Raw genomic sequence first — 25,466 nt, forward strand, 5'->3', positions numbered from 1 at the left:
CCTGCAGGTAGGGAGTGAGGGCTCAACCCCGTGTCCTTGAACCTAGTAACATGGGTGCTTAACCAGGTGCGCCACCACCTGGGCCCAAGTTTTTAACTTTTAGCAAATTTAATTTGCTTTAAAAACCAAATAGTCAATAGGAGTAAAATTGACTCTTAGACTCTATCAAAACTATAGTGGCTATGGGAGGAGCTGGGAAAGGGAATTGGTGGAGATAAGTAACCCCAAATTATATAGCACAGTGAATCAATGTTAACTAACTTTAAAAATTTACATAGCCACTGGGATCACACAAAGTAAAATCCACACATGTGAATTTAATGTTTACAGCTTATGAGTGGAGCTGGTAAAGCTCTTTTTTTTTAATTTTTATTTATTTATTCCCTTTTGTTGCCCTTGTTGTTTTATTGTTGTAGTTATTATTGTTGTTGTCATTGTTGGATAGGACAGAGAGAAATGGAGAGAGGAGGGGAAGACAGAGAGGAGGAGAGAAAGACACCTGCAGACCTGCTTCACTGCCTGTGAAGCGACTCCCCTGCAGGTGGGGAGCCGGGGTTCGAACTGGGATCTTTATGCCGGTCCTTGTGCTTTGCGCCACCTGTGCTTAACCCGCTGCGCTACAGCCCGACTCCCTGGTAAAGCACTTTTAGGAGTACCTAGTTTGCCTGTCAGCCAGGGTCCAATTAGGGAAACAAAATGTAATGTTTGCATTGGTTACTTGGTGACAGAAGGAGGCAGAGAAACCCACTAGACTGGAGCAGCAGGAGGCCTGGAGGCAATGAGTTGCCAATAATTTGGTTCAAACAAACAAATAAACAACCCTGATGTGTGGTATTGGCCAATTCAACCTCGTAAGAGTTTAACAGTCATCTTGCAAAATCCTTGAATATTTAGCAATCTATCCTGGTTGGCCCAGCACAAGCCAAAAGCTAACTTGGTGTTGTTGGAGAAGAAAGGAAGTGTTATCTAAACCCACAGGCTAGGATCCCCCAGAGAAATTGGAGCCAAAGCAAGTCTGTCTGGAGATTTGGAGCCAGGAAAGACAATCACAGCCAAAAGTACTGCAAGAGAAGGAGAAATACAAGGACTTTTCCTTTCTTCCTCACCTACCAGTCCCTTGCCAACTCCTGGCTCAAGGCAGCTGGAAGCAGTCGGCTGGTTGTGGGAGCGTGAGAAGTGCATCTGCAGCTTGCACAGCTAACCTCCTACCAGCACAGTGTAGTGCCGGGGAGGGACAATCCCGTGTCCAATTCTGTTTCCCAACCATGTCATCCTCTTCTGTCACTCATCTTACGATTCTGTTTTTTCTCACTCCCCCATGATATGTCCCAAGGTTTTGTTCCCCTGCATGGAAGTCTCTGGACCTCCCTTTCATTCATCCTGTACTATTGATAATATCCATAGCCCCATGAAATGCTCATGCCCATTCCATGCTTTCCTAGTTTCTCTCCTGCTTTGTTGGTATGCATGAGACCCCTTCTGTTTCATTGGTTTAATACCCCCTGCTTAACACTGTATTCTATTTACATAACCACTGTATTCTATTTACATAACCACTGCAGGGCATTGGTTCAATCCCCACTGGTTCATGATATGTTTTTGCTCTGCCCCCTCTCCTTGTCACACTCTGATTTTCACCAGTCACTTTTCTCTCCACCCTCTCTATGTCACATCCTGTTTCCACCCTACTTGGCAAGTACATATAAAGACAGCATTGTGAGTTTTACGGTACTTTACTTTAGTTTAGCTTAGCTTGGTATAGATTGCGCTGCGTCCAGCATGAATAAAGAGATACTGCCTACAGCTCAACCATGAGTCCCTGGTCATCTGTTACCCACCCGTGAAGCCAGCCCGGCAAAAACAACACTGCTTTCCCCCGTTTGGAGAAACTTTGTTCTGTGCTTACTTCTCTGCACTTCTACTTCTCCCTGCCTGGCTCCTTTCCAGGAGTTCTTCCCATAGTCAGTCTATCATGCTCCTGTGAGTCCGGTTCTCTGGGTAGAGAATAAGAGAGTGTCACTCAGAGAATCTTAGATAGAAATGGCTTTGCAGAAAAGGTGCCTGTGGGCTGAGATGGGAATTTGAAGGAAGGAACTGCTGGAGGGCAGCCACTCACTCTACTTACCTGTCACAGCCCACAGCCTACAACACCCCACTCCTAGATGCCCTTGATCTCTTTGAGTGGTGCTACTGTACTCTCAACTGGCTGATTCTTTTCCACATTTCCAGATACAGATGCTCATGTGACATCGGGCCAGGATGCCTGGTGCCTCTCTGTCTGGTCTATGCATGTGCTGCCCTGGGCCAGGCAGCGGATATGAGGCACCTCTTGGAAGAAAGCTGATTTGTCTTTCCTTATTATTTTATGTAGAGTGGAGTGCAGTGCTTCTGAGAAGCCTCCCAGGCTCAATTTTTCATTCAATATTTTTCTGAGAAAGAGGAGAGAGGGAAAGCCAGTGAAAGAAGAAAGCCAAAACTACTCCCCTGGCTCACTATCCATGGAGCTTTCCTGGTGCCATTCATTCCCATGTGGTGCTGGAACTCAGACCCAGAGCCTCAGACACAGCAGGCCTCATGCTTTACCAGGTGAACTATCTCCCACTTCAGTACCGAGATTTTCTTAGCACGGCCATACACTGTCTAGCTTAGTTCAAAGTGATGGAATGTTGGAAGAGTGGCAAGTGCTGAGATTTGTCATCTGGGAGGAAATAGTGCTTGCTTTCTCTGTACTCTGTGTCTCCTTTCTGTGCGCCCTCCTGTGCACTAAGATACATTTGATGTGTCTGCCTGGCTTCCATGATGACAGGACTTAGACCATAGGTTCTGCCAACCCTGGTCGAAAAGATAAGCCACTCAGGGAAACTCCTGAGTCTCCAAACTCCTTAGCCTCCAATCTCCCAATTCATTGGCTGGTGTCCAGGCTGGGCATTTTTTTAAATTCCTGAGATGCACATGAAATTCCATCCCATGTGCCTGGGCATTACCTGTTAACTCTTTCATAGACTCCACTCCTCTACATGAGTTGGGGGATAGTTGGTTTCTCAAGAAAGCCTATGGTCTGGTAGGCAAGACCCGGGAATCCTGAGAGGGTGCAGAGGGTTGATGCCAGTGTGATAAACTTCTCCAGTGCTTTCCCACTTGACATTGCTTGGCAGGCTCAAAAGGACCTTCTTCACCTGGAGCTGTTTTATTTGGCAGCTGGTAGAATTGCTTTTTACTTTTCTGTTGTTTTTATTTTGTTTTACTGCCCACTTACGTGTGGGTTACACATAAACAGAAATGCTGTAACACCCACCAACTGATTAGATCCAGGTCTTGCAAACTCACTTTTCTTGAGCCCAACTCCAGTCACAGGTTTTTCAGACGGCAAATTAGTGGTTATGGTCAATGTAAGAAAACGGAAAGTGGTTAACAAAAGGCAACACAAAACCCATAGGTCTCTGAAAGGGAAAAGCCTCCAGGTTGCAGGGCAAACTGATTAAAAAACAAACAAACAAACAAAAAAAGACAAGGATCTCTGTTGATTCTGTAATTTTTCAGGAACATCTTTCTGGTGATTTAAGTATCTATAGTATTTTGAAGGTTGCTACACTCACTTTATCCTCTTCAATATCCTTCAATGTAGAAAAAGCAGAAACGGGCAGGACGGTAACACAGTGGGTTAAGCGCACATGGTGCGAAGTGGTAGGACCAGTAGGACTGGCATAAGGATCCCTATTCAAGCCCCCCCCCCCTGCCACCCACCTGCGGGGGTCGGGGGGTTGCCTCACAAGCAGTGAAGCAGGTCTGCAGGTGTCTGTCTTTCCCCCCTCTGTCTTCCCGTCCTCTCTCGATCTCTTTCTGTCCTATCCAACAACAGTGACAGCAATAATAACAACAACAACAATGGTAAACAAGGGCAACAAAAGGGGAAAAAAATGGCCGCCAGAAGCAGTTGGATTCGTGGTGCAGACACTAGCCCCAGTGATAACCCTGTAGACAAAAAAAAAAAAAAAAAAGAGCAGAAACGATTATCTCTATACAGTTGACCCATGAATGGCACAAGTTGAACTTCTATGCAAAAATTTCCCTAGGTTCCCCATTCATAGATAGACTCAACCAAGTTTGGGTGTTGGTGGGTTGAATCATCAGTGCAGTTGTGGTGCTTACAGATACAGAGGACTGATTCTAAAAGGCTTGAACATCTGGGGACTTTTGTATTTGGAGGGGAGGTAGGTTCCTGAAGCTACTCTCTCAAAGATAAAGAGATGTCAACAGTTAAGTTTTAGAGGAGTTAAGAGTTATTTGTGGGGCTAGGGAGATAGCATAATGGTTATGCAAAAAGCCTTTCATGCCTGAGGCATCAAAGGTTCCAGATTCAATCCCCAGCACCACCATAAGCCAGAGCTGAGCAGTGCTCTGGGGGGCGGAAAAAAAGTTGTTTGTGAATTTTGGGCTACACCTCTACATCCCAGTGGTACTCAAGAGTCTTTTCTGATATTGTTTCCAATGTCCAGTATCATTTGCAGGTAGTTTCTGTGTGAGAGAAGTAAGACTAAAAGAGTCTTGAGACCAAATCACCCAGAGGTGGAAGTGGAATTAGGATATAGCACTGCAGGTATCCCCTGTGGCCTTGGTGCCATCATGTACTTTGTGTCTTTCTTAGTGAGGTGATCCAGATAGGACAGGGAGCAAATGAGATGTCTGGAAATGGGTAGTTAATGTTTCCGTTTTATGTTTTGTTTTTGCTTTAAGTAGTGCTGGTGTTGGACCTGGGGCATTGCATATGCATGCTACCACCACTGAGCAGTCTCCTGGGGGTTCTGTTTGTTTGTTTGTTTTTCATTCTTTATTCTTAGAGTAAGGGAAAAGAGAGGTGGTGGGACAGAGAAAGAGATAGAGAATAGACACCAGAGCACAGATCCACTGTCATGGAACTTCCTAGGTGGCGCCCATGGTGCTTCTATGTGATACCAGGGCTCAGACCCACAGTCTCATGCGTGGAAGGCATGTGTTCTACCAGTGAGCTAACTCTTGGCCCCTAATGTCTTACCTTTGAGGGAGTTAAACAGCAATGGAGTGAATGTATCATGGCAGCATGAGGGTGAGATTGAGCCCTCCCAACCCCCTTTATCTGCATCATTCTCACCCCTATGGCCTCATCAACTAAAACTCCCTCTAGGGGATGAGCTGATGAGCCACTAGCCTTTTTTTTTTTTTTTTTTTTTTTAACCAGAGCACTTCTCAGCTCTAGCTTATGGTCCTGGGGGACTGGGGTAAGGGGTTTACTTGGGACTTTGGAGCCTCAGGCATTTGAGTCTCTTTGCATAATCGTTATGCTATCTACACCCGAGCCACAAGTTCTGTCCATCCAGTGCAATTACCCCAGGAGACCCTTCTCTGTGCCACAGAGGGCTGTCAACCCCTCATACCCTGGAGGTGCAGCTGTGCTACAGTCTGGGGGGGTGCTGGACTTAGGGGCCCAGGAACTCTGAAGGCAGAAATGTCAAGAGTCATAGCTCCCGGGTGGCCTAAGGAGCATTCCTATGGATCTTAATCAGAGCCTCTAAACAGCCAGCATTTTGATTTAAAGTGTGTCCGAGCGCAGATGGCAGCACAGCTTTTCCTTTTCCTTTTTAGACTGCGTCTGTGCCTGTGTCTGTATGTGTATATTGGTTTACAACTGTTTTTAGCATTTTAAACTGTAGGACTTTTTACAGCCTCAGTGCTGTCATGCATTTTATATGTGGCTCTCTTTCTTTCCCCCAGATGCCATAAAAGCATATAAAAATGACCCAGGGATTATGTATATCTGAGTGTCTAAGTCCCTCATTAAATTAGTCCATTTGCACTGGCCACTCCCCTGGCAGGTCCTGAAAGGCCATGTGAGATTTCTGCTTGTTGGAAAGGGCCAGTTAAATAGTAGGTATCAGGCATCTCTCTCCCCAGAGGGGGCAGGACTGGGTAGTGGCAAGCCTGGTAAAGTACATATGTTACAATGTACAAGGATCTGAGTTCAAGCCCCTGATCCCCACCTGCAGGGGGAGAAGCTTCACAAGTGGTGAAGCAGTGCTATAGGTGTCTCTCTAGTGCCCCCTTCCCTGTTGATTTCTGCCTCTCTATCCAATAAATAAGTAAATATAAATAAATAAAATATTTTTAAAAGATGTTTAAAAAAAAAGAAAGAAAAAGTGGTGGGGCTTGACTGATCCTGGGATTTGTGACAAGGCTTTCCTTCTCCCTCTCCCCCCTCCCCTTTGCCCCCTCCTCCCCAGGAGTACATCATGGAGGTTCTGGTACTTCTCCACTTGACGTTTGCTCGCGTCTCATGCATCTGGAGTTCATTGTAGAGGAAGGCGATGGCCAAGATGCTAGCCTTACTGCTAAGTAGAAGTGAGAGGAAGAGGCCCAGGAGAAAGATAAATTGACTCCAAAGAGACAGGTAGTTTAGGCTGGCAGTGCAGCTTCAGGCTGCAGGGTTGATGTCTGCTCCCTTGGAACACACTAACAGTGGCTGCAGACAGAGCTCATGGGCCACAGAAGCATGGAGGTGACCGTGGAGAGTTCGCTCAGGAACATCAGTTTGTCCCTATTTGCAGATACAACTCAGCTCCCCTAAATCATAACTGATTCTTCGTTATAGGTTCCAGTTGCAGGCTCCACAGAAGGCAACTGGCAAAGCCAATAAATTAGGTCATGTCTGTCCATAGCTGTCTAATTGCTCTGCCCCTGTCATCCAGTCAAAGCCCTTTAAAAGGTTTATGAGTAACATCTTCCCTCCAGGGTAGCTGTCTCCACCTTCAAAGCTGCACTGGCCCCCACCCACCCTCAGCTGCACCCTGTTCTGCAGCACTTGGCTCCAGCATCTTCCCCAACTTTCTTTCACTTCCCCCCCTGTGCCAACTGACAACACCTCACTCTGGACTGCCCAGTTCCTTAAGGAGAATTCCTGGAAACCCAGTGATACATAAATGTAAGGTTTTTTTTTTTTCTTCCTGATAAATTAGCTTCATGTGTCTAAAAGACCAACACACATATATTATGAATGCAGCACTTTACAAGCAGTGCTCCCAGCTGATCTGAGCTTCATCTCTGAGGTGCTAAAGGTGACAACCCCCTTTGCATGGAGGGTTCTGTACCTTCAGGGGGTCTATTAGTAGTGTAACCCAGACCCCTGAGATTCCTTTGACATGTATCTGTCTTCCTTCCTTGGAAGCAACTTGTCTGGTTGTTCTTTGTTGTTACTTGCCCACCAGGCCCTTGATCATGTGAAATCCTACTGCTCCCAGGGGTCTTTCATTCTTTTTAATCTTTTGGAGACACAGAAGAGGACAGAAGAGGAGAGACACCACATCAACACTCCACTATCTGTGGATCTTTCCCTAGTGCCAATCATGGTACGACCATGTGGTACCAGAGACTCACACCTGAGTCGAAAAGTGTGTGCTCTATTGAGTAAGCTACCTCCTGGGTCCTGTTCTTTGAGATTTACTTTTCTCAAGCCCCTACTTCCTGCCTAAACAGGGGATGCTTCATGAGTAATGAAGCAGGTCTACCAGTGTCTGTATTTCTCCCTTTCTGTCTCCTCCTCCCATCTCAAGTTCTCTTTGTCCTGTCCAATAAAATAGAAAAGAGAAAAGGAAAAGAAGAAGAGAAGAAAAATGGCCACTAGAAGCAATGAATTCATAGTTTTGGCACCAAGTCCTAGCCATAACCCTGGTAATAATATAAACAAACAAACAAACATTTACTTTTCTATTACCAAGAGAGATAAAGAACTAGCACATGGTTCTTGCATATGCTCACCTCACACTTGCAGGTCCTGTACTTTCATCCCCATCTCCTAGGCACTATCAGGAAGTTTTATTGTAGCCGGTCACTGATCAAAATTAGGTGTTAGAGTATCTTTTCAAGTTTGGATCTGCCAGGTATGGCATACCCTTCCTTTGTAGCACTGAGGAGGGACCCTCCTCACAGCATTGAGGGTCAGAGAACTAAGGTGGGAGTGTTTCTATACTTTTCTCCACAGTGAATGCTCCACAGCATGGGTATTTTTTCCCATTATGATTTAATAATACCAGCAAATACTTCTCTAGCAGACATATTTATTTATTTATTTACTTATTTATTTAATATTGGCTAGAGACAGAGAAATTGAGAGGGGAGGGACAGAAGAGAGAGACAGAGAGACAGAAAGACACCTGCAGCTCTACTTCACTATTTGTGAAGCTTTCCCCCTACAGGTGGGGAGCAGGGGCTTGAACCCATGGCCTTGCACATTGTAGTGTGTGCACTTAACCAGGTGTGCCTCCGCCTGGCCCCTGACAGACATATTTGAGACCCTACTATAATCTAGTATCAGAGATACATCAATGCTTTCTGTAATCCCTTGTGGAAGGGCACAGAGATAGATAAGACAATGGTGGAGTCACAAGCACTATCAACCACAGTTATTACCAGAAGGCAAGGTGAGAGCCAGTGAGTGACCACAGAGGGCTTGATTAAAAATTAGGTGAGCTGGGGGTATCGATTGCCCTGGCAACATTCATGTCTAGCAGAGAAGCAATTACAGAAGCCAGAATTCTTTTATTTTGCACCCCAAAATGAATTTTGATTCCTACTCCCAGAGGGGAGAAAAGACAGGGGGAAATGACCAGAGGGCTCAGGACTCCAATTTCATGGGGGATCAAAATGTTTGACATTAGGAATTTATGTTTTTATACCATCACTGAAAGGGAAGCAAATCTGGAAAACACTAGAGGAAGTCAGGAACTGCTTTACTATTCTGAGAAAGAAGAGGAAAAAGGAACAACACTTGAAAGTAGTAATAGGTGTAGGTGTGACTTAGGAATTGTGGGGGGCAGGCAGTGGTGTACCCAGTTAAGCACACATGATACCATGACAAGGACCCAAGCTGGAGCTCCCAGCTCCCCGCCTGCAGTGGGGATGCTTCAGGAATGGTGAAGCAGGTTTGCAGGTGTCAATCTCCTTCTCTATCTCCCCCCACCCAATTTCTATCTGTTTTATCTAATAAAAATAGAAAGAAAGACAAAAGAAAAAAGAAAAAATGACCACCAGGAGCAGTGGATTTGTAGCGTAGGCAACAAGCCCTAGTGCCTGATGACAATTTAAAAAAAGAGAGAAAGGAAGGAAGTGAAGGCAGAACTAAAGGGGAAAATGTGGACATATCTAGATACTAACATAGATATAGATATGTAGATGGGTAGAAATAACTCATACCTCTGACCTTGGGAGAACTATTGAAGTTTCTGCTGAGGAAGAGCTATGGAAATGCTTGAAGCTACAGAGCTGACTATGGGTAAAAAGTGAAGCCTAAACTGGAAGAAAAATATGTTTAGAGGAGTTACACAGGGAAGAGATTCAAGAAATATTTGGAAAATGTGATTGTTTACTTGTTTTTAGGTTGCATAATGCCAGGGATCATACCCAGGGCCTCCAACTTGCAAAACTATATGTCTCCACTGAGCTACACCCTTGGCCTCTACGTTAAATTAGCACCTAGATGCCTATTTGACTAGAGTATTAGGGAGAAACGCACATGCCAAGGAATTCAGAGTTCTGGCTTTGATGAGTTCTTAGCACTGGACTTACACTGAATCTGATGGGCTCTACATTTTATGAGTGCAAGGTGAGGGGATATATGTGAATATTAAAGGATCCTAATTCCTGTATCAACTTTTAAACAGCTAGATGTATTTTCTCCTGGTGATTAAGGTTAAGCATGACAGTAGTGAGCAGAATTGGGTGTGTGTGAGGGTGGGAGGGGGCGGGTTGAAGGAGGTGTAGGCAGACTTTAAAGCAGAATTCTGACAAGGGAGATGGGAACTTGCACCCCCGCTCCAGATGGCCTGGTAAAGGACTTCCGGAGAGAAGCTGACAACAGCCACCTGACAGTGGAGCAGGGGTCTGATTGGCCCCCCAGGAGCCACCACTTGGGGGCGAGCCAAGGTGAACAGCCTGCAGACTGCAGGTGCCCAGGCTGCCAGAGGAAGCTGCAGGTGGTTCATTTCCTTCCTTTCAGCCATGAACTTCTGTCAGGAGCTTTAGTGCTCTCCTATCAGCAAAAATAATTAAGGCCAATTGATAAGTGAAACTCTCTTTCCCTCCTTTAAAAATAAATGGAAAAAAATTTAAAAAGGCAAGAAGATATTTCATTTCAAGTAACTATTTCCTTCCCTGAAGTGGCAGTGAGCTGGATTTCTGTAGCACCGTCCTCTTTGGAACAGGGTGAGTAGAAGTGCACTCACCTTCAGCAAATTGGATATCCTACCCCACCTGCCTAGGGCACTGGGGGTCTTGGTTCTGAAGCTTGTTTAGGGTCACTGACGACAGAGGCAAAGCTGTCCATCATTCTTCCATGTGCAACCAGGTAAGCTGCTGAGCCCCAGGATGAAGCCCCTGGTGGATCATTTGCTCCTGGAATTTGCCTGAATATATCAAATGTACACTTTTGAGTTTAGCAGGTACAATGATAAAGGAGAGAAAGGTATCTTTCTAATTTTATCATGATGTAATTTTACTGAAATAAAACTCCAACAGCTTTGGGAGGCAAGATTATTGTTATTATTGTTTTTAATCAAATAAGAGATATTTGACAAGTATTTTGAGGACCCACTATTTGAGCTACATAATCTGCTATAGCAAATGTAGAGCTCAAGAAATTGATCATTTGTTTGTGAAGGCTTCACGTGACTAAGTGCTTAATTGGTGGGGTTTAGTGTAGAAAGAAAAAAAAAAAAAGGATGAATGGGAACTGAAATTATTACCAAAGCCTTTGTAAAGAGACTGACTTTGGAGACTGGTTGGATGTGGATAAGTGGAAAATGGGTAAAGGGAAAATGACTTCCAATTAAGGCTTGTTACTGCATCCATTGAGCTGATTTTGACTTGCTTATTGAACTGTGCTTACTTATTGAACACACATATTGAGCTTTAATTAGTTGGAATATGTATATCTTCCTTTCTGAAAAGCTACTTTTGTCAATATTCACAACTAAACTCCTAAAGAAAAGGCCTGATGTTTGTTTATCACGGACAGCTGCTGACTTGCTAGAGTTTTCCTTCATACCTGAATTTCTTCCATCTCTTACTCCAGGGATCCGTTCATCTTTGCTAACTCTGCTGGGGCTTCACTACATTTTTTTTTCTTTTAGGATAGAGGCAGGGACATAGAAGGGGAGGGGCCCAGACAGTAGTGCACCAGGTTAAGCACACATAGTATGAAGTACAAGGACTGGCGCAAGAATCCTGGTTCGAGCCTCTGGCTCCCTACCTGCGGTGGGGAGAAGGGGTGATGGTCTGGTCACTTTGCAAGCAGTGAAGCAGGTGTGCGGGTGTTTTTCTCTCCCCCTCCATCTTCCCCTCCTCTCTCAATTTCTCTCTCTCCTATCCAACAACAAAAATGGAAAAGATGGCTACCAGAAGTAGTGGATTAGTGGTACAGGCACCGAGCCCCAGTGATAACATTGGAGGAAAGAGAAAGAAGGAGAGAGGGAGAGAGAGAGAGAGGGAAAGGAAGAAAGAGAGAGAGAGACAGAGACCACAGTACTGAATCTTCTTTCAATGCTTTGAGAGCCTGACTCAAACCTGGGTCCCACACATGGCAAAGCAGCATACTGTACAAGTGAATTATGTTGCCGACCCCAGATTTCACTAATCTTTAAACAATCTTTCACATACATAGTGAGATTTAAGCCATCTTTTTTAAAGTAATAAGTAGCAAAGCATCACAAAGCAATTTATGAAAAAAAAGAAAGTTGAATATGTTCTAAAGTATTATGTGCATGTGCCTTTCTCCATATTTCAGGTTTTCAGTTGATTCCGTACAATGAGGAAACAGTGACTCTGTTTTGTGTGACTATGTGATATGCCTGAGACCACATAAAGGATCTCTAGCTTATACCAGAACACAGGAAGCCTCCAGAAGATTTACATAACTTTAGTGTTGAAACTTCAGAGTATCTACCAAGGACTTGAGGAATTTTGTAGTTTCTAGTGCTCTTATTACCAGCCCAGTAACAACAACAACAAAGACCAGTAATGAAAACACTATAGATGGTGGTGAACTCCATGAGTAAGTCTAGGTAGCTTCTAACAAACAAAACCAAGTTGTTCACTTTCCTACCTCACTTCCTTTGCCCAGATTGCCTTCTCTGCCAACCATGTCTCCCCAACACATACCTTATATCTTCTTCCAAACCATGCACCAGTGGGAGGAGTGGGCACCACTAGTGATGAACAATGGTAGATTCAAACTCTGTCCTAATGGGACATCATCTCTACAAAGTTTTCTCTAGTCCTTTAAAACCCGTCTTCCAGGGCTTGACTGTGGTGCACTAGGTTGAGCGCACATGTTAACCAAGTGCAAAGACCCAGGTTCGAGCCTCCTCTCTCCACTGTAGGGTCAAAAGCTCCATGAATGATAAAACAGGTCTGCAGGTGTCTATCTTTTTCCCTTTCTGTCTTGCCTACCTCAGTTTCTTTCTATCCTATCAAATAAAAAATAGAAAGAACAAAAAAAGGGGGGGTAGCTGACAGGTATGGTGGACTCATAGTGCTGGCACCAAGCCCCAGTGACAAACCTGGTGGCAACAACAACAAAATCTTATGAATGAATGACTTCCCAGTCTTTAGCCAGAATTATTATTTATTTATTTATTTATTTATTTATTTATTTATTTTTAACCAGAGCACTGTTCAGCTCTGGCTTATGGTGGTACGGAGGATTGACCATGAGACTTTAGAGCCTCAGGCATGAGAGTCTGTTTGCATAACCATTATGCTATCTACCCTTCGCCCTAGCCAGAATTAATTTTTTAATTATTTATTTTATCTATTTAATGAGAGAAAGAGCAGTGTGGTCTTGGTCATATGCAGTATTGGGGATATTGCTGGAGGGAGGGGACTAGTGTATGCAAGGGCTGTACTCTGCCCACTGAGCCATCTCCCCAGCCTCCAGAATTTATCTTTTTTTTTATTTCAAAGTTAACAGTCTTGATTTTTCTATCATATGATCATGAAAAAACTAGAAATACATCAGCCAGGGAGGAGTTTAACAAGTATATTACAGGATTTGCATGCATGAAGCCCCAGGTTCAATCTTTGACACTGCATAAGCAGTGGGCTCTGTATATTGTGATATTAAAAAAATATGTGTGGTTCCAGAAACAGAAAGCTGAGATCATATACATTTACATGTATGTCTGTATTTATATATGTATATATATATATTTATATTAACCTCCAGTACCTTTCTCCCTCTGTCACTGTGTATGTATGTGAAATTAGGCCTTTATTTTATACGGTACATAAAAATCACTGCAGAATAGGTTGAACACTTTTACATAAGACAGGTAACTGTAAAGCTATGGAAACCATAGGTGAAAAGTTTTAACTCTTTTTGTTTTGTAAATATTACCAAGCACAGTTTCCTAATGTTCCCCCTCATTCTTCCCTAGGATATCTGGGCTTAAAAAAATTTTTTTTTAATTTATAAAATGGAGATATTGACAAGACCGTAGGATAAGAGGGGTATAATTCTACACAATTCCTGCCACCAGAACTTCCTATCCCATATGCGCCTCTCTTAAAAGCACTCCTATTCTTTATCCCTCTGAGAGTATGGACCCAGGATCATTATGGGGTACAGAATGTGGAAGGTCTGGCTTCTGTAGTTGCTTCTCTGCTGAACATGGGCGTTGACAGGTCGGTCCATATTCCCAGCCTGTCTCTCTCTTTCCCTAATGGGGCAGGGCTCTGGAGAGGCAGGATTCCAGGACACATTGGTGGGGTCATCTGCCCAGGGAAGTCAGGTTGGCATCATGGTAGCATCTGGAATCTGATGGCTAAAAAAGAGTTAAGATATAAAGCAGAACAAATTGTTGACTAATCATGAACCTAAAGGCAAGAATATTGCAGGTGAAGATTTGGGACTTTCTTGACTTCACACCTCAACCAAAAGTGAGGCAGACAGAGCACCAGTGTCACTATTGTCACTCCTGCTATCACACAGCAATATCTCTGCTTGTGGGAATTATGAATCTTTGTTTTTTTCCCTTCAAGTTTTTTGGTAATTGTTTGGTAATTTCTAAGCCTTTTGTATTAGTATAATGTTATTTTCATAATTAAAAAAATATGTCGGGGGTCGGGAGGTATTGCAGCAGATTAAGCACACATAGCGCTGAGCACAGGGATAGGAGTAAGGATCCTGGTTCAATCCCCCCAGCTCCCCACCTGCAGGGGGTCGCTTTGCAAGCAGTGAAGCAGGTCTGCAGGTGTCTATCTTTCTCCCTCTCTGTCTTCCCCTCCTCTCTCGATTTCTCTCTGTCCTATCCAGTAACAACAACAGCAATAACAACAATAATAACAAGGGCAACAAAAAATGGGGAAAATGGCCTATAGGAGCAGTGGATTCATAGTGCAGGCACCCAGCCCCAGCAATAACCCTGAAGGCAAACAAACAAACAAAATAATATATATATATATATATTTCTAATAGCAAAGCCAAGTCAGTGTGTCCCAACACTGAAGAAATCTCTTGTGAACAGATTAGAACATGTTGCTTGTGGCTGGATGTTTCAGTTCTACTTTATCAGGTGACAAGGAACATCTGCTAGTTTTGCCTCAAGTGATGAGTGGCACTTTGTTGAGTCTACAGTAGGGAAGCAGGAAAACAAAGGAAATAGCCTTCCCTGCACGGCCAGTTCTTGGGAAGCGGAACATGGATTCAGACAGCATTCTGGGGCCAATCCACCTGGCTGATAATTGGTTAGACTTGTGGGGCTCCACTACTCTGTTCTGCTTCTCTAGCTCACCTCCATGACCACAACTAATTTTCTTGTACCATTACTCTCAGCCCCATGACTTCTACCTCCTCATAGCTTCTCCTTGTGGTGTGGCTGAATATCTTCTCACTCTTTCTCCTAGCCTCTCTATCAGAGTTTTGTCTTATTTGTCATTGTGCTCTCAAGACATACCAAGAGGAAGGACATGCATAAGTGATTAGTCCAAAATAGAGCACACTGGCTGGGCAGCATTCCTGCTTATGTTTAACTTTTGGGTCAAACACAAATCCCTAGGTCAGAATGATATCACAGTGGAATGCACATAACTACCTGGCACCATCAGTAGCCAGAGCTGAGTATGACTCTGGTTAAAGAAAAAAAAATGCAAAAGCTGACATATATGTGAGAGGCAAAAACAAACACAATCCCCTGGTTCAGTTGATCAGAGCCAGGAGTACAGAAAAAAACAATTTTCATTACATGACCCAAAACATGGCAACTAGCCACCAGTCACTTTGCTATGGATGAGACAGGCCCTTTATGCTTCATGGACAACCTACCTGTATGCTAGAACAGTGGTCTGTGTCTCTCAGGAAGATGTACCTTAATTCACTGCTGCTGACTTCCTGCTTAATTCATTACTGGAGATTAGTAATTAAAACAGGTGCCAGAATGATCTGAAACAAAACACGAGCCAGGGAGATATCTTACTGGGCAGGGGCATCAGCCTTGCAAAGCACAAGGCCTATGTTATGTGTTATGACACCAGAGGAATCCTCCATACTATGGTATCTGTCCCTCTCTCTGTGTGTCTGTCTGCCTGTCTGTTTCTCTCTATCCAGCTGGAAGAGTCAATCCAGAGCAGTGAAACCATGCATGTATGATGCCCTTGGGGCACACACACACATTTTTTAAAATAAATATTATTTTCCCTTTTGTTGCCCTTGTTTTTTTACTGTTATAGTTACTGTTGTTGTTATTGATGTCGTCATTGTTGGATAGGACAGAGAGAAATGGAGAGAGGAGGGGAAGACAAGAGAGGGCAGAGAAAGACACCTGCAGACCTGCTTCACCGCTTGTGAAGTGACTCTCCTGAAGGTGGGGAGGGGGCTCGAACCAGGATCCTTGCGCCGGTCCTTGCGCTTTGCGCCACGCGCGCTTAACCTACTGCGCTACCGCCTGACCCCCAAAATAATTTTTTTAATTTAATGAGTTAAGACGCAACAAAAAGGTGAAAGGATTCAGATACCCCAATTTCTTATTTCCATGCCATGTATGATTTTATCCTAGCTAAAATAAAATGTTTTTTCAAACAAGGCCAATGTAATTCAAAGCTTGATTAGGTAATGGCTTTGAAAGTACAAAGTCATTAGTAATAAAGAATAGGTCAAGGGAGGCCATGCGGTGGTGCACCCTGTTAAGCACTCACATTATAGTGCACAAGGACCCGGGTCCAGGCCCCTGACCCCCACCTACAGGAGGAAAGCCTCACAAGTGGTGAAGCAGGACTGCAGGTGTCTTTCTGTCCTTCTCCCTCTCTCTGTCCCCCTCTCTTCTCAATTTCTCTCTGTCTAATAAAATAAAATAAAAATAGGCCATTCTTAACACAATTAATCACATAAGCAGTTCTTTTTTTTTATTAGGGGTTAATAGTTTGTAAGCTATTGTAGTACAGTTGTTAACACATGGGTAAAAATTTTCATTTCACCATGATAGGTGTCTGAAACACTCTCACCCCCACCCTAGATCTTTTCCCACCATTATGCTGCACCAGGACCCGCACTCCCAACCTGGCTTCCATATTTGTGGGGATAGAGATAAGAGGGAGGTGGAGACTCATATTGCTACATTAAATTCCTTAAAGTTAAAGCTATTTCCAGAATGTTAGCCTTAAGCTAGTCTTCTAAGATCTTTTAAGTTTGCATAATACAAAAGGTCAATTAATTTGACTACAACAATGGTGGGGTATTAATTACCGTGGAGGCAATGTAGTATTGTATCCTTTCTGTCTAGATCTGAAATGAAACTACAGTGTGACATAATTTACTTTCATCCTGGTGATATTGTGTTTCTCTGATGTGGAACCTCTTTCAGTCTTCATTTCCTTGCAAAGCATTGCTACCGAATGCCAGGTGCTTACCACTTGAAAAGACAATTAATCAAGAGGCAAGGGTTGGTACAAGGAAAATAAGTTTATTGTCAGGCGCTAGTGGCCTGAGAAGATGGCATATGCATGTGTCAGACACCCACTATACCTTCAGTCTAGCAACTGGGTTTACTTAAGAAAGAAATTACAGTAATGGGGTCAGGACCAGTGAAATAGCTCAATTGCTTTGCCATTCATGACCCATGTTTAGCTCCCACCTCCACTGCACTGAGAGGGGGGAATGGTGCTATGGCGATTCTCTATATATATTCATCTTTCTATCTCTATCTCTGACTCTATCTGTAAAAGTCAGCTCTGCGTGGAATATCCCAGCAATTGATTTTTAAAAAGCATGAGAGTAATGAAGTCAGTGAGTTTACAAAGAAAGGACACCTAGTCCTATAACCATCTGGCAATTTGACAGCTTAGTAAAAAACAGTCACCAGGTCAAGACTGTCTATTCTCTTTTAAACTTGAAAAACGTTGCTAAGCATCTTTTATGGGACAACCTCCAAAATCTCACTGGTGGGTCTCAGGTTCATTTGTTTTTCCCCATTCATCTGTGTCTGGATCCTAGCTAAGCAACACACAGTGCATGAGAACATGCTCTTTTTTTTTCTTCTTGTTTCAAAAAAATTAGTTGTTAATGTGAATCAGAACATCACTTTGGCACATGCAATGCTAGGGATCAAACTTAAGACCCTATACTTGAGAGTCTTACACTTTATCCACTGCTTCACCTTCTAAGCCACATACTTGAGTTTTTTTTTGTTTTTTTTTTTTTTTTTGTGTGTGTGTGTGTGTGTGTGTGTGTGTGTGTGTGTTTTCACCAGAGCACTGCTCAGTTCTGGTTTATGGTAGTACTGGAGTTTGAACCTGAGACCTTAGAGCCTCAAGCAAACCTTATGCATAACCATTACACCATCTCCCTAGCCAAGAATATTCCTTATCATATAAGAATATAAGGTAAATGCCAAGAAAGTATAAGCTAGCAAGCTGGACCTTCTGTCTGCTTATATTCTAATGACTGTGCATTTACAACATTAGCATCTTGACAAGAATTCATATTCATCTGCCTGAATATGAGAAAATAACAGTTTTCTTATTCATAAACACGAAGAAGGGATGAAGTAGATACACACTTGTATAATTCCATCGTGTTACCTAACTGTACATAATAAGTAGTACAGAGGGGGTGTTCAGAGTTTAGGCTAGAGTCAACTTTGGGAAGAAGCCATAAATAATAAGCAAATCCAAAAGGTTGAGACCATACACCTTATCTGATGATCAGAACTTACTGGCTCTTACCTGTCTTATACTTGGGGTAGTAACAATCTTACAAGAGAAATTTCTGCACTTTTCCATAGCTCCGATCAGTTTATCTACATCTGTAGAAATCTGACGTTCACCTTGCATGAACTCTTGCCCTACAAGTTGCAGTGGGAGATGTTTGAGCATCTTTATAAAGAGAAATAAGTAGAAAGCCAAGGCTGTTTAATGTAAATATTTAGTCATTTCTTGCTGTGTCTTGAGAAAGTCAGACATTCCACCTAGGGAGATGACAGTTTAGTAACAAGACAGCCAGCATGAAAAAAGTATACAGACAGGCAAGTGTTGAATACTTCATGCTTGGATAAATGATGTGGAATTTGCTTTACTCTCACCAGGCACATGTTACGCTGCATTGTGGGGTATTGAAGCTAGGTAGCAGCCTAGTTTTTTTTTTTTTTTTTGCTCACTACTTTTATAGCCACAGGCAAGTTTCCCTAACTTTCACAATTGCAGTTCCTTTACTGTGAAATGAGTGCAGCGCCAGCCTCACTGGGCCCCTGTGGTGATGTTGTGAGATCATGATTATGTAAGCACCCAGCACACTGATGTGTCGTATGAGACACGATCAGCATTTCATTCTAGTATCTCTTCCCTCCTCAGGGGACAATGTATTTATTATAGTGGGCAAATCCTAGTAACAGCGTGAAGGAACTAGGTATATCACAAAATGTTACCTTCATCTTTCATAAACTTGTTGTCAGTTTGCATCTGGAATCATAAATCCTCTTCTAATTGTTTCTTTCTTTCTTTTTTTTTTTTTTAAACTAGAGCACTGTTCAGCTCTGGCTGATGGTGGTGCCGGGGATTGAACCTGGGACTTGGGAGCCTCAGGCACAGGAGTCTGTTTACATAACCATTATACTATCTGCCCCCTTCTAATTACTTCATTTTAGTCATGTGATAGATACAGAAAAAAGGAACGGGAAGGCAAACAAGCTTCAGAGCTCTGTGCTTGCCTTTGTCCCTGTCTTTTGTTTCCCTATTTTTTTTTTTTAATATCCCACATAGATGTTATTTTTCTCCTGACTTATTTCTATTAACCTGCTCCACCCCACCCTGCCCCGCCTGTAGCTCCATCCATATTTTGTTGCCAAAGGCCATACTGAAGCTTTTCTAACAGCTTAGTACTGTACCTACCACATCTTCCTTGTCTTCAGGGAGGAAATGGCTATTTTTTAATTCTAAATTGGGTAGTCTCAGTCACAACCATTCAAGAAATTTAAATGGGTTTATTATCTAACGCATGTCAGCAGCCACCATTCTTTTGTTGCCTCTCTGAGTTCTAAAGGTTTGTTGCTTGCCTGCTTTATGTCAATTCCTTTTTTCCTGTCTGAGCTTCTCCTCCAGATTTCTTTCTCCAGACTTTTTTCAGTGGGTTAGCTTCATTATTAATGAAAGAACACGTTTTCCAATACACCTGCTTGCTTTTTCTGATCCCTGCTCCTCCCTGAGTTTTTGGGTGTGGATTGAGCCAAACAATCTTTGATGTCAGGGGCAAAGGCTCACAGAACTGATTTTTTTCAGAAGAGCAACAGGAAGAGCAGAGGCCAGGCTCTGGATTGTAAAACTGCTGGAACAACCGCTGAGCCAGGGCTTTTGCTTTACCTCTACCTGGCTGGGAACTCATGATAGCTGTCCTAAAAGCTTTCCCTAGAGAAAATGTGATAAGAAATCTGTACCTGGAAGTGTCACCTTTCTGGAACAGGGAAAGGAGGCAGTGCTTCCCTGCGATGGTGAGTTCATTGAGGTTTCACGGTTTCGCCTAGGGGTGGTGAGTTCCTTGAGGCTTCACAGTTTTGCCTAGGCATATTGATCCAGCCTCCATTTGGGTGCTAACCTGGCATTTACATGCATGCTCAGACTCCAGCTCCTATCATGTGCACACCGTTTATGCTTTCCTGTGTGTTGTGGTTGCTGGGCAATATGAAAGAAAAACACATTTAGATTCCTGTGTGGGAGGAAAACTTTGGCTTATAATTCTTGCAACAAATCTGTTTTTTACAGGATTCATTGTAATTGAACAATTTACTTTAGGATTTTTCTGGTGACTGATATGTCTGGCCAGAATAGGGCATGGGATTGTGGGAATATTTGGCAAGAGAGCCTTGAAGCCAAGAGTAGAGGGTCAATAGGTATGCGGATACTCATTGGCCTGGAAGGCAGAACAAGCTATAATGAAATGGGTCTCAAAGGAAAGGCCATTTGTGAAGGAAAAATAACATGTTTAGAAGCTAGAGAAAAAAAAGTGGAGAAAAAATGTGAGTGGGGAAATTTTTTAAAAGGCAACAGCAAAAATAAATTTCTAAGCATCTTCCTATCACATTGTTTATTAATGGGGTTAATAATACCCAGTGGCAGTGAGACTGATGTTCAGAAAGACAGGAACTATAGCATCAAGTTGTGAGTTTCTGTCCCAGTTCAGCAACTCCAGTCTGCCGACAGTTCTGCTATGTCATAAGGATTACAATAGTGACTGCAAAATCCTGGGAACTAGTCAGAGTGTCAAACATTGCATCTGTCATTGTTATTTGTTATTGCTTGTATTTTATCTGAATACAGGAAGATTGGTATGCATTAATCACAGGACCCTTTCAGTTTAATAAAATTTCTTGTTTTGTGATCTGGGCTTTAAAAAAGCCAACTTTTTTTCAGATAGAGAGACAGAAAGACAGGGAGAGAGGGAAAAATACCAAAGCTTTCACCTGTGCAGTGGGCCAAGGCAGACACTCTCCTAGGTGAGCTATCTTGCTGAACCTGTTTTTTGTAAGAATTCTTAGTGAATTTTTGTAAGAATTCTCAGTGTTAGTATGAGAATGATGGATTTTTTTATTATATGTTTTAGACCTGAAGAGACCTTCAACCTAATTTTGTCTGTGTCCATGTCTTTCATTGATTTTTGTTGTTGTTGTCGGGGGAGATTAATGGTTTACTGAAAATACAGTTCTTGATACATGTGTAAAATTTCTTAATTTTCGTGGCCCAAGAGGTGGTGCAATGGATAAAGCATGGTGCGGTCTTTAGTTCGGTCCACAGCAACATATGTAACAGAGTTATGCCTGGTCCTTTCTCTCCTCCTATCTTTTTCATCAATAAATAAATTAAATCTTTTAAAAAAAATAAAATCTCAATTTTCTGGGGCTACAGCTTGAACGTGGGTCGTGGGCATAGAAAAGCAAGTGTACTCCCTGGTAAGTTATCTCTTAGCAGCCCAGGCTGCTGCTGCTGCTACAACTTCTCTTCTTCCTCCTCCTTCTCCTCATTTATTTATTTGCTTATTAATGTAAAAAAGAGAAGAGAAAGAACCAGAGCATCACTCTGGCACATGTGATACTAATGCCCAAACTTGGACCCTCATGCTTGTGAGTCCAATGTTTTACCCGCTCACCACCTGCCAGGCCACTGCATTTCAGGCTTCTTTATACAGAAATATCAAGATTTTAACAGGGTAACAAAGAGATAGCATATTGGTAGCACAGAGAACTTGCGTGTATGAGGTGTCAGGTTCAATCTCAAGCACCACTGATAACCAGAGCTGATATAAATAAATATACATATATATTATATACATACAACATATAAATAAATATATGAATAAAATTTCTATCCAGATTTCAAGGGGCAGAGTGGTGGCACACCTGAGGCCAGGTGGTGGCATACTTGAGGCCAGGTGGTAGCACACCTAGTTGAGCACAAGTTACAGTGCACACAGACCCAGGTTCGAGCCCCCGGTCCCCACCTGCAGAGGGAAAGCTTGCGAGTGGTGCAGATATCTCTCTTCCTCTCTTCCTCTCTATCACCCCCTTCCCTCTCGATTTCTGGCTGTCTCTATTCAATAAATAAGTAAAGGTAATTTATAAAAAGGAAAAAAAAAATTAACAGGGAGAGCCAAAGTTTCAAGGCTTCTTGATACCTATGTTCAGAAGTTTTACCATTTAATAAGCATGAGATCAACCCAGATAAAGAGGAGAAACTCTGCCTCTTGTTGGGGTGGTGGTGGGTGAAGGTGGGGAGGAGGTAAGTGGCAAAGTCACATTGCACCTTCAGTGATGAAAGGAATTGTGGAGGCCTGTTTTCTAGGCAGTATAGCACACCATCTAACCCTCTTTCCCAAATGGGGACAAGAATGCCAAGAAGAAAAAAATAAAATAAAATAAAATAAAAAATAAAAAAAAAAAGAATGCCAAGAAAGTTCAATATTTGGTCAAGGTCACTCAACTAGAACCTGACCCTAGTCCACAGCTCATTTTACTAGTAATGACTAATTCAAGAATGAGCCAAAACATGGAAGATCAGGAGAAAATCACATTTGCTGAGCACTTAATTTATTAGTCAGTGAAAATAAAGATGAAGCCAAATACTTGTGTAGAATAAAGGTTAATAATAAAAATAAAAAAGTGAGTAGGGCTGGGGAGATAAATCAACCTGTTATAGGCTGGGGAGACAACATAATGGTTATACAAAAAGTTTTCATGCCTGAGGCTTCAAGGTCCCAGGTTCAGTCCCCACCATAAGTCAGACCTGAGCAGTGCTCTGGTCTCTCTGTCTCTGTGTATCTCTCTCATTAAAATAAATAAGTAAATAAAATATATAAATATGTGTATATTTTTTTAAAACCTGTTAGAGCACCAACATATATGCCTGAGATCCCAGAGGTCACAGATTCAACCCCTTGTACCATCTCATGCCAGAGTTTAGCAGTGCTCTCATCACCTCTCTCTCTCATAATAAATGAATATATAAACATTAAGTATACAGCAAAGGTCGGCAAAGACACACTGAGAGAAGATACAGAACAGAAACGGGAAGGGGATTCATTTATCTAGTGTCAAAATTAGAGGCTAAATAAACTGTGACTCAAGAGCTGGACCCTCCAAGGAGAGTCTAGTTTAGGAGCTACTAGGATGGGATTCATGGCCACATGGAACAGACTGAGATTTTTTTTTTTAATTTTTAATATTTATTTATTCCCTTTGTTGTTGCCCTTGTTGTTTTATTGTTGTAGTTATTATTGTTGTTATTGATGTCATCGTTGTTGGTTAGGACAGAGAGAAATGGAGAGAGGAGGGGAAGACAGAGAGGGGGAGAGAAAGATAGACACCCGCAGACCTGCTTCACCGCCTGTGAAGCGACTCCCCTGCAGGTGGGGAGCGGGGGCCTCGAACCGGGATCCTTAGGCCAGTCCTTGCGCTTTGCACCACGTGCGTTTAACCCACTGCACTACTGCCCAACTCCCCAGACTGAGATTCTTATGAATGAAGAAAGAGCATGTGGACTTGGAGCAGAGGGCTGGGACTGTGGTTTAACCGAGTCAAGTGAATAAGCCTCGGGGCAGAACAAATTACAAGTGTAAACAACAGCCCCTTGTGATAAGTTGAGTCAGGATGGACCAATGAAGCCAGCAAGCTGTACACTTGTCATTTATCTATATCTTTGTCATGTGTGATCCAGGGGGTTTTGCTTATTGGAATAAAGTGGACTGAATGCTCTGAATGGCTGGCTGAGTATATAGCAAACCAAAACAGAAGACCTCTTGCAAGCTGACCATGAACTTGATTTAATTTTCCTTATAAACCAATGTTATATCTGCCAGAGTAAAGCCAGATAAGACATAAAGTTAGTATCCTGGGAGTCGGGCTGTAGCGCAGCGGGTTAAGCGCAGGTGGTGCAAAGCACAAGGACCAGCATAAGGATCCCGGTTCGAACCCCGGCTCCCCACCTGCAGGGGAGTCGCTTCACAGGCGGTGAAGCTGGTCTGCAGGTGTCTATCTTTCTCTCCCCCTCTCTGTCTTCCCCTCCTCTCTCCATTTCTCTCTGTCCTATCCAACAACGACAACAATAATAACTACAACAGTAAAACAACAGGGCAACAAAAGGGAATAAATAAATAAAATTTTTTAAAAAGTTACTATCCTATTTTTATACTTATTTATTTATTTAGCCTCCAGGGTTATCACCAGGGCTCAGTGCCTGCACTATGAATCCAATGCTCCTGGAGGCTATTTTTTTCATTTTATTGGATAGGACAGAGAAATTGAGGGGAGGGGAGATAGAAAGGGGGAGAAAAAAGACAGACATCTGCATACCTGTTTCACCACTTGTGAGGCAGCCCCCATGCAGGTGGGCAGCAAGGGGCTCGAACCAGGTCTTTGTGCTTCATACTATGTGATCTTAATCTGGTATGTCACTGCCTGGCTCCCACTATCCTATTTTTACATATCACTGAACCCCCACATTTTAAAGGTAGATAGAGACAGAGAAGGCAGAAAAGCAGAGAGAGAGAGAGAGAGAGAGACCGACCACAGCATGGAATCTTCAATGTAGTATGGGTTGGGCTCAAACCTGGGTCATGCATATGGCAAACAGTGCACCTAGATGAGTTATTTCACTGTCTCTGCAACTCCACTTTATATGTTCAGAATTTTGTGTGTTAAGTTTGATATTTTATTCATATATATATATATATATTTGTTTCCAGGGTTATCGCTGGGGCTCAGTGCCTGCACTATGAATCTACTGCTCCTAAAGGCCATTTTTCCCATTTTCTTGCACTTGTTGTAGTTGTTATTGTCGAGCTGTTGTTGTTTGATAGGACAGAGAGAAGTCGAGAGAGGAGGGGAAGACAGAGAGGAGGGGAGAAAGATAGACACCTGCAGACTTGCTTCACTGCTTGCAAAGCGACCCCCCGCAGGTGGGGAGCTGGGGGCTCAAACAGGCATCCTTATGCCAGCCCTTGCACTTTGCGCTATGTGCGCTTAACCCGCTGCACTACCGCCCAGCCCTCAATATCTATCTTATTTTTAAAGTTGTCTTAAAACATATTTTTGCTATAATTTTTTTTGTTTGTTCCAGCCAATTTTTTTCAGTTAGAAAGAGAGAGACAGAGACAAAGAAAAGGGAAAGGCGTCATGAGAATCTTCCTACAATACAGTAACAACAAGCCAAGGTCTCACCCTTGAACAAGCAGACAAAGCTATTTTTTGGGCCCTATTTTTAAAGCCAATGAATGAGCCTGGGCCACTTATTTTACAGTTCTGTTCCTTTTAGTACAAGAAGCTCAGTCACAATTATAAATAGAGAGTGTATTTATTGATAGTGCGTGGGACTTTGGGTCTATAAGATTAAGGCAGTAAATTATGGATACCCAGAGAGTCTCTCATGGTTATCCTTCCTAAGAAGGAAGGACCAGAACTATCTATTTATATTGT

The 25,466-nt window shown here is 42.8% G+C and overlaps 1 protein-coding gene across 4 annotated transcripts in view; it reads left to right on the forward strand.

The window, feature by feature from the left end:
- EXPH5 (exophilin 5) overlaps positions 1-25,466 on the forward strand; it is an 87,413-nt gene that overhangs the window by 13,304 nt on the left and 48,643 nt on the right. Inside the window, exon 1 of one of the 4 annotated variants that reach the window (XM_060180125.1) lies at positions 19,865-19,994. The exons of the other annotated variants lie outside the window; for them this stretch is intronic. The gene's annotated coding sequence lies outside the window, so the exon portion shown is untranslated. Of the gene's footprint in view, positions 1-19,864; positions 19,995-25,466 lie in introns of those variants that run through there. 4 annotated transcript variants of the gene reach the window in all.

Source organism: Erinaceus europaeus, chromosome 20 (genome assembly GCF_950295315.1).
Source record: "Erinaceus europaeus chromosome 20, mEriEur2.1, whole genome shotgun sequence".
Taxonomy (NCBI): Eukaryota; Metazoa; Chordata; class Mammalia; order Eulipotyphla; family Erinaceidae; genus Erinaceus; species Erinaceus europaeus.